The sequence below is a fragment of the Trachurus trachurus genome (genome assembly GCF_905171665.1).
Source record: "Trachurus trachurus genome assembly, chromosome: 20".
Classification (NCBI taxonomy): Eukaryota; Metazoa; Chordata; class Actinopteri; order Carangiformes; family Carangidae; genus Trachurus; species Trachurus trachurus.
The window spans coordinates 18,855,900-18,868,560 of NC_139911.1; the positions used below are offsets into that span (position 1 = coordinate 18,855,900).

Genomic DNA, 12,661 nt, shown 5'->3' on the forward strand with positions numbered 1-12,661 from the left:
GCTGCACTCCCAGCAGCGACTGCTCCGCTCCGCTCCTTGGGAAAGGCACGTCACTAATTACCGGCTTTCAAACCGGGGACCGTTTCTTTCTCTGTCTCTCTTTTCTCTCTCTCTCTCTTGCACCGCCCTCACGACCCGCTCTGAGCCCCCTTCTGCTGCCCCGCCCCTCTCCGCTCCGCGCTGCTACAATGCAGAGAAACAAACAGTCATGTCAAACGGAGTGAGTGGCAGCGTGTCTGTGCAACCCAGTCGCCAGAAAGAAACGTTCACTATGGACTATTCTGCAAACTCCAGAAAAGTCCAGGATCAACGTTTCCGAGCGAAAATACGTTATAAGCCAACATTACGTTGCCCATTCATTTAACGTGAGCCAATTGCTGCGTTCATTATCAACGTTTTACATGTGGCTGTACAACGTTATTTTTTCGCTGGAAAAACAACATTTTAGGATATATTTGGCATGGTTTTGATGACTTTTTTAGCGAGAAATGTGTGTTTTAGTTTCCAAATGTATGTTGAATTAATGCAAATAAGCTTGTGTTTGTAACATATTCTGCGAATTTGAAAATTGAAAACGTATATATTCAACATTATTCATTAAGCTTTCTGGCGGATAAAATGTGATTATTTGGCACTATTTGAGGACATTTCTAGCGAGAAATGTGTCTTTTACTTTACAAATATGTTGAATGAATGAAAATTAAGTTTTATTTGTAGCCTACTCCAGCGATATTTTATCCGACTGATTGGACTCTCCCATTATGCTGAATTATGATTATGAAAACCTGATACTTTTTTCGTTTTGACGAAGATTTTTTCAGCTTGTAGTTGCTGTCGTGGTTGTTTTAAACGCTATTTTATGAATGTAATTTTTTTTTTTTCATTATTGTGGTAGGCCAACGTTTGGTGCATTATTTTAATCATAAACGTTATATTTATTCAGTTAATGTGTATTTCGTTTGTTAGTTATTACGAAGATTGCTCAGATTTCCATCGTTGCTATGGTTACAGTGAACGATCAGCTGATTTCATTGTGACTGACGTAGCTTCCGGCAAGTCCGTCATCGTCTCACCGACAGGCAGCCCCAGCCCCCGTTCAGGTAACGTAAACAAACAACATGGAAAATTGTGATAAAATAATTAACAGTTAAAGCTATTTTACCTCCAAAAACCAGCCAGTGTCGTCAACCACAAACAAAGTTTGACAGATGTGGTTGATCAAAGTTGTTAAACTGGCTGACTTTACTAGCTGCACTGTTTGATGTAGATTTTAATGATTAGGCTAACGTTAACATAGCTAGGCTAACATTAATGCTACATGCCAGCCCTCACTGTACTTTTCTCACTGTTTTACAGGTAACAGATAATACCTACAATGGCTACAGCTGAAGCTGAGTTCAATGAGATGCTCAGTAAAACGAAGAGCCTGACACAAAGGTAATTTAAATATCTTATTCCATGCATGGGGATCAGATATTATGATGCATTTGTGCAGGAAGTCTGTGTGGTTAACTGCATTACTTTGATTATATTGTGTTGTTTTTTTTAGGTCAAAAAAGAGGACAAAGGCATCAGACCTGCCACGATGGAGAAAAGGTGATGATCATCTCTGTGTCCTTGAGGAGACCGGTGTGGAGATGCTTGATGAACAAGAGCCAGGATTTGGTATGTGATCGTGATAATTTGTGCATCATTATTCTTATTTTGGTAGAAAAACATCATGTTAGGATTTCTATGCGGATGTACCAGTCCAAGAAGCTTTCTGAAGTCTGTAGTAGTTGTAGTCGTAGGCCTGCACACCTCAACATCACCATAATACTTCATTTAGAATGTGATTTTCACAGGGCCTGATTTAAGCCACAGTACCACCTTAAATTAGCTCAGTGCAGCATCACACCGGTGGTGGTGCTCTTACCAATCATATTTCCAACACACGCAACATAACACCACCTGAGAACTCTCTCCTAAACTTCATATGGATGCTGGCAGAAAATGGAGTATGCCAGGGTGGGCTGGCTTATGCAATATTTACAGTTGCCACCTTTTAATTCTACATATAAGTGTATTTTCAATTATTCTGTCAACAGACTGGCAAAGTGTGTTTGAACACCGTTTTACCAGAGTTTTATGGAGTGGGTGATAAGCTCTTTCAAGGTGGACAAGCTGTGCGCAGAAAGAGGATGACACTTGTTGGAAATTCCCACGGGTCACGTGATTCCCGCGGGATGGGAGTCAAAGTTTTATTAATCCTGTGATTGGGACGGGACGGGAATAAAAATCAACGGGAGCGGGCAGGAGCGGAAACTCCATTAATAGATGATGATTTTCAGCCGTGTTAAACTACCAAAAGGACAGATGCGTCCATTTTTGCCGTCATCTTTCAGTGAGCCAAAACTATTTTGGCTTGCGTTAGTTAGTTAAATGGGGAGTGGGCGCAGGAGACACACAATAACAACAAAATGCAACATTTTTGCAACATGTTTGGGGTTCATTTGTGTATTTTCCACATAGATTCTCATTGAACTTCTTGTACTACTTGAAAGTTTATTTTTAAAATAACATTAGAAACTTTTTGTCTTTGTATGCACCAGGAAAGGGCGTCTGTGGTCGGTCTCAGCTGATTGCAGCAAAGGCGAGGACAACGAGGAGGAGTAGCTCCAGCCTTGATGAGCAGGTGTGTATCATATAAGAGTTATGCCATCATGGCATTATTCTTTGTGCTCTAAATATGTATGTATATCCACACATCAGCTGACCCACACTATAGGCCCAGTTCCAATCCGCCCCATAAGACTCAGGCCCTGAACCCTCACTGACTAAAGTGACGTCAGATCTAAGACAGAGTGTGAGAGACTGTGAGGGTCCAGATGCTGTAAACATGACTGGAACAGCACTTACCCACTCTCACGACACGTTACCTTGACAACAAAATGTTGTTGACTCCGGTCATGAAATGATAATTTACTGTAATTTCAACACGCACAAAGTGTGTGAGGGGGACGGACTCAAAACAAAATGTTCCTGGATCAGATCTGATCAAATCATCATCAATACTCTGCAGTACTACTACCGTCAGTATTAACGTGTGCAAACTGCACATGTTAATACTGACGGTAAACTTCTTTTTTTATTTTTTTGTTGCCCCTGTCCATTAACAATAAAGAGAGCGGCAGAGCTCTCTCTGACTACGTTTGTTTATTTGCTTTTTGCTTTTTTTTTGAACACTTGCGTTCCAACGGCATCACCATGCATCAGTGCTAAATTACGGTAAGGGGGCAGTAAGGGCTCATTCACTGACTCACTGACTTGATGATCTGACAACGGAACAGCCCTCACACACTCACGGAATTCCCGTGAATGCGCCTCTAAGGACACACTCACACTAGGGCCAGTTGATCCGTACCGTGCTGAAGCCCGAATGCCCCCCCTCCCCTGTTCCCCGCTGGCCCGCACTCACACTACCTCGAACCCAAGCGTGCTGAAGCACGGTTGCCTCCGACACATACGTCATCGCGTTGATATACCAATACATCCATGATGCGCTCTGACTGCAGAAAGAACAGCGCTTTTTAATTGTTTGACCGGTTGTCATGGTAACATCTTGAAGTTTAATCAAAGCGATGTCAACTAGCTATGTTTATGGCGCGACGCAATCGTGACTGTTGTTTACACGCGGTTGCAGACACGAGGTGGAGAACGAGCCCGCGACGCATTACTGTACGCATTCCTGGCCAAGCGTACCGTGCACACCTCACCAACCGTGCCGGGCCAGGGAAGTGTACCGTGCTCAGGCACAGTACACTTGCACTCACACTGGCAATAGAATCAGGACTTTAGTCTAGTGTGCCTAGTGTGAGTGCACCCTAGTCAGTGTGTCCGTAAGGGCTCGGATTGGAATTGGGCCATACTCTTCTCTCCAAGTCATTTTGCACTTCATCTATTCACAACTGTACTACACTTGAATGAAAATCTGTCTAACTTTCACAGACTAACACAAACCCAGTTGAATGAATTTATCTATTGTGCTCTTTTTTTGAAACTACAATATTAGCTTCATCTTTTTTGTGTGACTGTTAATATGTTTGCCATCAGTACAACAACAATTACTGCTATTAAGGGTGTACGCAACTATAATAAGTGAAGCCTGCCCAGAATGCAGCCACCTGACTGCCATGAAGTCCTTGTTGTCTGTGCTTTGTCCCAAGGCATATGGCATCAAGTTCAATATCATTTTATTTATTATTCGTTTCATATCCAATTACAGTGATATTTAACAGTTCTTATTAGCTATAATTTGATGATGTTTACATAATTGTATTGAATTCTACAACCCATAAGACACAAGGTAATACATGGTTTATCATTATTAAAGGTGAAACTCAGCATGATAATGCTGACAGTCATTGGAAAGTTTCAAATCCAGTGAGCGTGCTGGATTACAACGCTCAAACAAACTGATGAATGTTCCACAGACTCAGACTAATGATGTGCACTGTTCTTTAATTACAGATAAAGTGGGGAGCAGACAACCAGGATGGAGCTGGATCTACGTTGGTGGAGGAAATGGGCAACTCTTTCCTCTCCAGGACTGCCATTATCACTAAGCTCATGAGTAAGGGAGGTTTGTTTTAGGCTGTTACACATTGGTATAGAGTTATGATTTACATTTCACTACATTTTAGCATTACATGACTATTGTATTTCAGGTATTTTAGTGGAATAGTCCGACTACATTGTTGTTAGTTACAGTAAGTGAGCACAACATGATACTAAAACAGTTAAAACCCAACTCAAAAAGTGACCAACAGGGGCTCATTAAAGTCTTTAGCTTCTCTTTGCACCAGACACACCAGCATCTCCACAGGCAAAGGCAAAGCCTAGAGACCCACAAGGAGGAGATAAATTAATACATTCTTGTGAAACAGATCAGGCCAGGTGTATAGGGCTTTGTTTATTTCGTGACCATTTTTCATCACCACAGTACTGTGGGTTGTAGTCAACGACAAAGTAGATTAAACGTTTTTCCTCAAAACTGTAAAGGTTAGTACTTCCTATTGCTTGTTGTGAACTGTTTTCTTCTCTGTATACTATATGTCCTGTATACTCTATGTCCAACATCTATGTCCCGTCTGGCCGTCCTGGGTGTGGGATCCCTCTGCTGCTCATCCTGAAGTTTCTCCTGTTTTTTTCTCTCTGAAGTTTTTCCTCAGTGGATGTGAGGGTCTAAGGGCAGAGGATGTTGTTGCTATGTAATGACCTTGGAGACAAAGTGTTTGTAAAAACAGGCTATACAGATAAACTTGCAATGCCGTAAGTGGTTAGATTTTCCACCACTAAATGTGTATGTGTGTATAAATATGTGTAGATGGTCTTACTTAACCATGTTTTATTCTAGTTGTAATGATCTGTGTATGTATTCTTTATCTGTAGTATGAAAATGACTCTTTAAGTTTTGTTTTTACCACCCTGTGTTATAAAATGACAATTAAATGAATTCAAATCAAATGACCTTGATTCCTTCACTTCTTGACCCTGCAAATGTACAGAAACGTTAGTATTTAAAACACAATTTTCTTTCTATCACCATATTCCAATATATATAATAATTTCATTTCAATAGGCTACACTGAAATCTGCAATCTTTTGAGTTTTTCACCATATTGCATTGGATAGATGTAGCCATCTTTTATTGATAAAATTGATATAGTAAAACTCCTCTCTCACAACTTTTTGTAACCTCTCTGTTGTGAGCCTTGGACACCTTGGGCTGCGTTCAATAGCTCAATGCTCTAATGTAAGCTAAACTGGCTATTAACCCATCTGGTTGCATATTTTTTTAAGCCACATTTTATGAACACAGTCTTCAAACAACACTCTCACTTTATAGCAACAAAAATGTGTCGAGGAATGATGCTTGGGTGTTCCGTTTTGAAACGTTGCCTAATCCTATTGCCTTTGAACGCATCCCGTTCAGACCGCGAAACAGCGTGGCAGAAATCACGTCTAAACTAGCACTAATACATTACTATTTTTATATTTTATAACATACAATCTCTCACGATATAAACATATATGTCATGGTTATGCGTTTTTTGTTAAAGAATGAGCGAATAGACGCTTTTTGAACCCTAGTGTGACAACCCCAACCCCAACCCAGGAGAACGACACAAGAACTACATGTTGCCATAGTGACACGTTGACTGTATGTGCGCTCCGCCATGTTGGTTGTAGTTCTAATGTGTTTTCCCTATTATGTTTGTCTAAGACCAGGAACATTGTAATCTTTTTATAGGTTTTCTGGGGTGCCGAGCACATGTGTTTGGTCAGATTTGATGTGTGTTCCTGTTAAAAGGGAGAACATGTGTTTTGTGCCATATTTGACCCTATTCTTGACCCCTTCCTGCTGGTTTGCCATTGGACCTGATAGTAGAGGTCAAGAGCTTTCCAAAAATGTGTATAACTTGTCTGTAGCACATTTTGTTGCTGCTCTAGAAGCCTTTAAAAGTGTGTCAGGATCAAGGTTCAAAGGTCACTTGTGGGGAGCAAGAGCTGACCTCAGTTTTCATACTGACACATGTTACTCCCTAGGTCAAGACCTTTCCAACGATGTCTTCATTGGTGTCCTACGACAAAGTTTAATTTTCATCTTGCTTGAAAACTATGGCCCTTTGAGATATACGTTCCTAGCCCTATCTATGAGCCTAACTGGATGAAATCAGTCAAACATGTTTTCAGGGGTAGTGAGTGGCCAAAAATTGTTCAAGATGTTGGTGTCTGACTTATACACTGTTAGACTTTAAAATTTTGACCAGTTTAGACTAATTTTCCTCATAATCTACATCTACACAAAGGTCAGACAAGGAAGACCAGCTGTCCTCTCTCTAATTAGGATGCCCTGACTCTGAGAAAGGAGGTCAGCAGCAGAGAACAAAACTTTAAATAGCCTAACCAATCATTCTATACAATTTTCCCACTTGCCCTGATAAAAATCTATCTATAAATCTAAATTTCTCTTATAAATCTACACCAAATTGATACTGCAGTTTTGATTTGTGTTAGCCCCTCCCCCAAATTTAGGATATGTTACAGTCTTACAATCACAAGTGCACTGTATGTTGGATGGGATACCCCTCCTCCCCAAGTAAAGTAAAAAATTATTACATAACTCTGTTATAAGTCTGTTATAACACCTTATTCTATAATGGCTGGAAGCCATATGGTCTCCTCACCTTCCTTTTCTCCAAGGCATTAGTGAAAGGTATTAGTGATTGCTGTTTCATTTGTACAAAACACACACACACACACACACACACACACACACACACACACACACACACACACACACACACACACACACACACACACACACACACACACACACACACACAGAAACCATTGTTTTTGTCTATAGTTATTGTCAGTATTGCAGTGGCTGTGTTTGGGAAGTTGGATCACTGTTGAAATATCCTCTAGCCATGAAGCAGTCAATCGTGTTGGTTGAGTGAGATCAGCCCTTTCTTCTTGGTCTTCTCTTCTTCCACTGATGGACTTGTCAAGATGGGCTTATATGCAAATGCTCATAAAAACGAAATCTGAAAGATGACAGTCTAAGGCAACCTTTATTTAACACATACTACAAGGTAAACTGTACTCTGGAGAACATAGTGTATGTAAATGTACTACATTTCTTCAATTAACAGGCATGCATATTTTCCATTCGGGTTGATGAATGCAGATACTTTTATTTTGTTATCTGTGGGAAGAGATTTTCAAACATGAATACAGTATACAACTGATGAACTCATGGACTACCGTTCGTACAAAAACTGTACAATTGGATAAGCATAACTAACCAATCTATCAACTGATCCACCACTCAATCATTCATAACAATGTAACTATAATCATTAACCACATAATTGTACATTGTTTTAAGCTGTTTGTGTGGCACCCAGGAATCTCTCCATCATGTTGCTACGAGAAAGAAGAAATGGAAAAAAGAGAAATTCTTTTTAGTAACAGTTGCTTTAGTATCAATGAATCATGAATTAAACATGATGTTGAACATGACGTACACACTTCTTTTAGAAATACTGTATGGTGTTACTTGCATTCAATGTTGATTGGTAACTACAGTGTTCTGAACTATATCTGTTACTCCAGCATGAATGTTCACCCTGTAACCCAGAAGCCTCTCATACAGCTACGCTTCATGGCAAAGTTGTGCACAGAATTTGAGATGTTGCATTTGTGGTAATGCATCTATGATGACACAACATACATACTGTACCTCTTTGAGCAGGTCAGCCATTTCACCTTCACCTCCCTTAAACCCCTGAAAAACAAGCAATAACCAAAATGACTGAAAATTAATACAAAAAATAAGCAGAAATAATAATCTATAATAATATCTATTATAACATTAGCCTAGAAATCTAGACGCACCCTAGCGGCAGCAAAAATATTGTGTTGACCGATCACAGCGCTCTATCTGTTTAGAGAGTCGTTGGGCGGCTTAACGCCATGACGACATACATTTTAATTGGCTTGTCAGGCTAACGTCATCCTGCTCTTTGCTCTGATTAGTCGTAGCGCTCAAGCACTACCCCATTACGTGCAGAGGCAGTTTGAAAGACAGCCTTCATCCCGCCCCCTGGATTGAGCCGAGGTCTACCGGTCGTTGCCAGACTATACATTTTAATGATATAGTCTGGCTTGTCAGGCTATTATAACATAAGATCTTAACTTTAAACTGTGTGTGGTGAAATGGTGATTATAGAAAGTTTGCAGTAAATCTGTAGGGGAGACTGTGGTACGAAGCATAGGGCAAGCTGAGCCACCCCTTGTTGCTAGGGAACCATTAAGAAAAATAGAGCATGTGACCAAATATTTAGGAGGACCGAGGAATCAAGTTCTGTGAAAGTGAGTTAGTGAAACCTTAATCAATTATTCAAGTGTAGTACGGTTGTGAATAGATGAAGTGCAAAATTACTTGTAGAGAAGAGTATAGTGTGTCAGCTTAAACAGTGAAACATGTTGGTTGCATAGATTTAGGAGAATATAGTTGAGGACTATATCAACAAGAATAAGAATGTTATTATACGGTACTTGCCTGTAAATATTTAGAGCACAAAGAATAATGCCATGATGGCATAACTCTTGTATGATACACACCTGCTCATCAAGGCAAATTGAATTATCATTTCATGACCGGAGTCAACAACATTTTGTTGTCAAGGTAACGTATCGTGAGAGTGGGTAAGTGCTGTTCCAGTCATGTTTACAGCATCTGGACCCTCACAGTCTCTCACACTCTGTCTTAGATCTGACGTCACTTTAGTCAGTGAGGGTTCAGGGCCTGAGTCTTATGGGGCGGATTGGAACTGGGCCTATAGTGTGGGTCAGCTGATGTGTGGATATACATATTTAGAGCACAAAGAATAATGCCATGATGGCATAACTCTTATATGATACACACCTGCTCATCAAGGCTGGAGCTACTCCTCCTCGTTGTCCTCGCCTTTGCTGCATTCAGCTGAGACCGACCACAGATGCCCTTTCCTGGTGCATACAAAGACAAAAAGTTTCTAATGTTATTTTAAAAATAAACTTTCAAGTAGTACAAGAAGTTCAATGAGAATCTATGTGGAAAATACACAAATGAACCCCAAACATGTTGCAAAAATGTTGCATTTTGTTGTTATTGTGTGTCTCCTGCGCCCACTCCCCATTTAACTAACTAACGCAAGCCAAAATAGTTTTGGCTCACTGAAAGATGACGGCAAAAATGGACGCATCTGTCCTTTTGGTAGTTTAACACGGCTGAAAATCATCATCTATTAATGGAGTTTCCGCTCCTGCCCGCTCCCGTTGATTTTTATTCCCGTCCCGTCCCAATCACAGGATTAATAAAACTTTGACTCCCATCCCGCGGGAATCACGTGACCCGTGGGAATTTCCAACAAGTGTCATCCTCTTTCTGCGCACAGCTTGTCCACCTTGAAAGAGCTTATCACCCACTCCATAAAACTCTGGTAAAACGGTGTTCAAACACACTTTGCCAGTCTGTTGACAGAATAATTGAAAATACACTTATATGTAGAATTAAAAGGTGGCAACTGTAAATATTGCATAAGCCAGCCCACCCTGGCATACTCCATTTTCTGCCAGCATCCATATGAAGTTTAGGAGAGAGTTCTCAGGTGGTGTTATGTTGCGTGTGTTGGAAATATGATTGGTAAGAGCACCACCACCGGTGTGATGCTGCACTGAGCTAATTTAAGGTGGTACTGTGGCTTAAATCAGGCCCTGTGAAAATCACATTCTAAATGAAGTATTATGGTGATGTTGAGGTGTGCAGGCCTACGACTACAACTACTACAGACTTCAGAAAGCTTCTTGGACTGGTACATCCGCATAGAAATCCTAACATGATGTTTTTCTACCAAAATAAGAATAATGATGCACAAATTATCACGATCACATACCAAATCCTGGCTCTTGTTCATCAAGCATCTCCACACCGGTCTCCTCAAGGACACAGAGATGATCATCACCTTTTCTCCATCGTGGCAGGTCTGATGCCTTTGTCCTCTTTTTTGACCTAAAAAAAACAACACAATATAATCAAAGTAATGCAGTTAACCACACAGACTTCCTGCACAAATGCATCATAATATCTGATCCCCATGCATGGAATAAGATATTTAAATTACCTTTGTGTCAGGCTCTTCGTTTTACTGAGCATCTCATTGAACTCAGCTTCAGCTGTAGCCATTGTAGGTATTATCTGTTACCTGTAAAACAGTGAGAAAAGTACAGTGAGGGCTGGCATGTAGCATTAATGTTAGCCTAGCTATGTTAACGTTAGCCTAATCATTAAAATCTACATCAAACAGTGCAGCTAGTAAAGTCAGCCAGTTTAACAACTTTGATCAACCACATCTGTCAAACTTTGTTTGTGGTTGACGACACTGGCTGGTTTTTGGAGGTAAAATAGCTTTAACTGTTAATTATTTTATCACAATTTTCCATGTTGTTTGTTTACGTTACCTGAACGGGGGCTGGGGCTGCCTGTCGGTGAGACGATGACGGACTTGCCGGAAGCTACGTCAGTCACAATGAAATCAGCTGATCGTTCACTGTAACCATAGCAACGATGGAAATCTGAGCAATCTTCGTAATAACTAACAAACGAAATACACATTAACTGAATAAATATAACGTTTATGATTAAAATAATGCACCAAACGTTGGCCTACCACAATAATGAAAAAAAAAAAATTACATTCATAAAATAGCGTTTAAAACAACCACGACAGCAACTACAAGCTGAAAAAATCTTCGTCAAAACGAAAAAAGTATCAGATTTTCATAATCATAATTCAGCATAATGGGAGAGTCCAATCAGTCGGATAAAATATCGCTGGAGTAGGCTACAAATAAAACTTAATTTTCATTCATTCAACATATTTGTAAAGTAAAAGACACATTTCTCGCTAGAAATGTCCTCAAATAGTGCCAAATAATCACATTTTATCCGCCAGAAAGCTTAATGAATAATGTTGAATATATACGTTTTCAATTTTCAAATTCGCAGAATATGTTACAAACACAAGCTTATTTGCATTAATTCAACATACATTTGGAAACTAAAACACACATTTCTCGCTAAAAAAGTCATCAAAACCATGCCAAAATGTTGTTTTTCCAGCGAAAAAATAATCTTGTACAGCCACATGTAGCTAAAACGTTGATAATGAACGCAGCAATTGGCTCACGTTAAATGAATGGGCAACGTAATGTTGGTTTATAACGTATTTTCGCTCGGAAACGTTGATCCTGGACTTTTCTGGAGTTTGCAGAATAGTCCATAGTGAACGTTTCTTTCTGGCGACTGGGTTGGTCTGTGTGTGTGTGTGACAGATATGGAAAGATTAGAATAGCGACTTCTAGGAATTTGACAGAATAAAGATGTTTGATAGTGACCTCAACGTTCACATATTCTTGGGTAGGCTGTTATCTGCACTGTGATATTAATGTTACTGTATACTGTTGCTGCACTTTATCCCTTATATTCAAGATGTAATTGATTAGTAATAAGCCATACTCAGAGTGTTAACAACCCCTCCCATGGATAGATATAACTTGGGTCTGTTAAAGGGATAATGGGTGATAATAAAGCTTTATTATAGGGAACCCCAAATTCTAGTTCATTTCGAAATAACTTCCTGGAAAGAGCCACATCATTGCCTCTAATTATAGGTAAAATATACAGTCGCAGGCCAAAGTGTGAACACATCTAATTATTAAGTAGCACAACCCTGAGACTTGCAAGAAACGCGCCTCACAAACAAGCTGTTCAGCATAAAATTTTGTAATCAGCAATAAATATGATAAGTTATTTTATTTTTATTCACCTGCATCTGGATGTCAGTTCCCAGACTCCTGGCTCTTGGCTCGATAAGGAAAAAACAGACATAAACGAGTTAATAAAAACTGAAATGCCTTTACTTATGCTCATAACTATACATTAAAATATGTTGTAAACTGATTGGTGATTCTTTGTATACAGCTAATAGGCACCAAATGATTTATGGCTTATCATTTTGTCTAATGTCATATTAGTTTTCCTGGGATAGCCTACATACAAATATACATA

General features: G+C 39.7%; 2 long non-coding RNA genes across 2 annotated transcripts; one reads left to right on the forward strand and one right to left on the reverse strand.

The window, feature by feature from the left end:
* Window positions 1-1,050: 1,050 nt before the first annotated feature.
* On the forward strand, window positions 1,051-1,650 carry LOC311003590. Its single transcript, XR_014596271.1, has 3 exons — window positions 1,051-1,100; window positions 1,357-1,437; window positions 1,550-1,650. It is a non-coding gene; the product is annotated as an uncharacterized lncRNA (long non-coding RNA).
* An 8,852-nt stretch (window positions 1,651-10,502) lies between these two features.
* On the reverse strand, window positions 10,503-11,102 carry LOC311003372. Its single transcript, XR_014596267.1, has 3 exons — window positions 11,053-11,102; window positions 10,716-10,796; window positions 10,503-10,603 (listed from the first exon to the last, which is right to left on the reverse strand). It is a non-coding gene; the product is annotated as an uncharacterized lncRNA (long non-coding RNA).
* Between the last annotated feature and the right edge of the window lie 1,559 nt (window positions 11,103-12,661).